We start from the raw sequence: 3,394 nt of genomic DNA, 5'->3' as shown, positions 1-3,394 counted from the left end.
GAGGCTCGCTTCGGCCGCCCAGTCAGCAATCCGCTGAGCTCCAGCGCGCTGGTCTTCCTGGTGCTTCTGGACCGCCTCCCGGACAGCCTCTTGCACCCGGGTGTCCAGGGTCGCTTTGGCCACCTCCACCTCGCAGGACCTCTCCTCGAGCTCGCGGGACCTCTCCTCGAGCTTGGCCTCCCTCTGCTCCACCGATGCCTTCTGCTTCTTGAGCGAGTCTCGCTGGCGCCCGAGCTCCTTCTCTATGCCGGTGGCGTGGGCCTCCCGCTTAGCGAGGGACTTCCGGCCCTCCTCCAGATCCGCCTCGTCGGCAGCCAGCTGGCTGGCTCTCTCCTGCAGTTGCTCGCGCCATCCCTGCAGAGTCGCAGAGAAGACGTCGAGCTCCTGCCTCCGGAACTCGAGGTCCTCGCTGCGAGTCTCCAGCTCGGACTGTTGAACTGCGAGTTGAGCCTCGAGGTCGGACCGTTGAGCAGCGAAGCCAACAACCTCCAGGGTGAAGTCCTGCTCCCGCTGCGCCAAGGATTTCTCCCGGGTCGACACTGCGAGCTCTCGGTCAAACACCTTCTTAAGGCTGGCTCGGTAGGCCTCTTGGTCCGACTTGAGCTTCGACCGAGCTTCCGCAGCGCGGGAGGCTTCTGCTTTCGTGTGCGCTTCCAGGCGGGTGTGCCAGTCGGAGAGGCGCTGGCGCTCGCTCTCCAGTGCAGACCACTCCCGCCGGAAGGCCGCCTCGGCGGAGGAGGTTGCCTCTTCGATCGACCGCCGAACTCGCAACAGCACCTGAGGAAGCGGAGTCGCATCCTCCTCCGGGGATTGGAGCTGCAGGAGCCGTCTGCCAAACACCACCTCCAACTCCTCCTCCGCAACAGGACCGGAGCTGGAGGTAGGGGCTTCCGCTGCGGCACTTGTCTCCGGCGCCTCCGCCGCCGCCGAGTCGGGCGCGGCCGGACCCAGCTCCGGCGCCCCCGCTGCTGCTGAGTCGGGAGCGGCCGAGCCCAGCTCCGGCGCCCCCGCTGCTGCCGAGTCGGGAGCGGCCGAGCCCAGCTCCGGCGCCCCTGCTGCTGCCGAGTCGGGAGCGGCCGAGCCCAGCTCCGGCGCCCCTGCTGCTGCCGAGTCGGGCGCGGCCGGACCCAGCTCCGGCGCTCCTGCTGCTGCCGAGTCGGGCGCGGCCGGACCCAGCTCCGGCGCCCCCCGCTGCTGCTGTCGAGTCGGGCGCGGCTGGACCCAGCTCTGGCGCCCCCGCTGCCGCCGAGTCGGGCGCGGCCGAGCCTAACTCCGGCACTCCCGCTGCTGCCGTAGCAGACGCGGCCGCATCGGGTGCCCCCTCCACCGAAGTGTCAGGAGCGGCTGCGCTCTGCACTGGCACCTCCACCACCGTGTCGGGTGCGGCTGCACCCAGCACCGGCACCACCGCCGCCGCCGCTGCTGCACTAAGCACTGCAGAGTCTGGAAATGGCATGACAGTCAGCATCGCATCATGTGCCACTAAGTAAGCAGCAGGACGCCGTACCTGAGGGTCCCGCACCTGCTGCCACCGTCGCTGTCGATGCCGAGGTCGCCGCCGCCCGGGCACCTGCTGATGTGCCAACGGTGGTAGAAGAACCGCTGGGGCGGGAAGCCCTGGTAGCAAAGCAGAAAAGCCATCAACAAAAACAAATAGAACACCGGCACAGGCAAGGAGAGCAGGATGACACTAACCCAACAGTACCGGGTACCCAGCGTCCCCGGAACCCGGGCCTTTTCTCTTGTGGCTGCTGCTGTTGCTGTTGCTGTTGCTGTTGTTGCCCGTGCAGCTGCAATGCAGGCGCAACCCGGGCCTGCACCCGTTGCTGCTGTTCCTGCGGCTGCGGCATGGGCACAACCCGGGGTCGCACCTGTTGTTGCTGCTGCCGTCCGTGCGCCTTCTGCCGCTGCTCTTGCGGCTGCTCCTGCTGCTGCTGCTCTCGCTGCCGGCGCGATGAGCTCCTCGGCGGCGATGGTGGTGGTCCAGTTGCGCCAGAGGACCCGTGGGGGCCGGCAGCCCGGGAGCTACCTTGGCCTGCGCCTTCAGAAGATCTCTGGCGCTTCGCGGCGGGCTCCGAGACCAGGGTCCCGTCGCCCCGGAGTAGCCTCCGCCGGCCTGCGTCCCCCGACGACGCACCGGAGCTGCTCTGAGCCCGGCTAGAACCGGCCGCGGCCGCGCTGCTAGCCGCGGCCTGTTTCCCCTTCGTAGTGATGCCGGACCCCGCAGCGCCCAGCGTAGCCTGATCCCCGGACGTGCCAGGGATCCGGAGCCCGCGGTTCGCGTCGCCTCCGGTCTGGCGTGGGGCCAGTCCCCCGTCGTCCAGAGTCGGCAGGGTTGCCAGCACTGCCACCCTCGCGGAGTCCTCGCAGAGGGGGACTATGCCCTGCGGGGGGATCAGGTTCTCCGGGATGAAGGTGTCTCCAGTCACGTTCCGCACCAGGACCTCCAAGGCCTCCTGGGTCAGGTCGCTTCCCTCCCCGCGGTGGGTCCTGCTGCAGTCGTTGAGGCCGGTGAAGCTCCACGCCGGTCGTGGCCGCTGCTTCAGGGGGGCGATCCGCCGCTTCACGAAGTCGCCGAGCACGTGCCATGAGGTGAGGCCGCTCTCCGCCAGCGACCTGATCTTGTCCAGCACGGAGTCGAACTCCGGCTGCAGTGACGGCTTGGCCCTCCAAGATGCCTTGTCGGTGGCGGGCCCCGCGGTCGGCAGGACAAGGCGCTCGTTGGCTTCGGTGGTGGCGATCACCCAATCCCTGCGCCACTCCTCCCACCTTCCGCCAGCAAGGCCGGGAATGTAAGGAGTCGGCAGGTCGCTCCTTATCTGGAAGTAGTACCCTCCCACTTCGTCCCTGCTCCTTCCGGACCTCACCAGAATGAAGAAGTAGCGGAAGAGGATGACGCAGGGCCGAACTCCTACGAACATCTCGCATAGGTGCACGAAGATGGACGTCAGGAGGAGGGAGTGCGGTGTCAGATGCTGAAGTTGGAGGCCGAAGTCTTCCAGCAGCAGCAGCAAGAATGAAGAAATCGGCAGTCCCACGCCGGCGGAGATGTGCGAGGTGAATAGCACGAACTCCCCGGCGCGGAGGTTGCCAAGGGGAACCGAGCCTGCTCGCACGCCCCAGCCGGTCTCCTGAGCGCTCCACCCAAGCAGGCGGCGCACTGTGTTCAGTTCTCCCTCGGTCTGGAAGCGACGGGGATGAACAAGGGACGCCATCTCTTGGTGGGTGAGGAAGGAGCTTGTGTAGGGGGGAGAGAAGAGCGAGGAAGGCTCGGAGGCAAAGGGGCGCAAAGGCTGGAGGAAGAAGACGAATGCGGGAAAGCAACCGTGGAATGCGGTATGCCCCGCTATAAAGCCTGACTCAACCAGCGCGCCCCGGAACCGTCGCCGGAACT

This window comes from Panicum virgatum, chromosome 2N, assembly GCF_016808335.1.
Source record: "Panicum virgatum strain AP13 chromosome 2N, P.virgatum_v5, whole genome shotgun sequence".
Classification (NCBI taxonomy): domain Eukaryota; kingdom Viridiplantae; phylum Streptophyta; class Magnoliopsida; order Poales; family Poaceae; genus Panicum; species Panicum virgatum.
The sequence above is the reverse complement of the archived record's forward strand: the minus strand, read 5'-3'. Positions refer to the sequence as shown.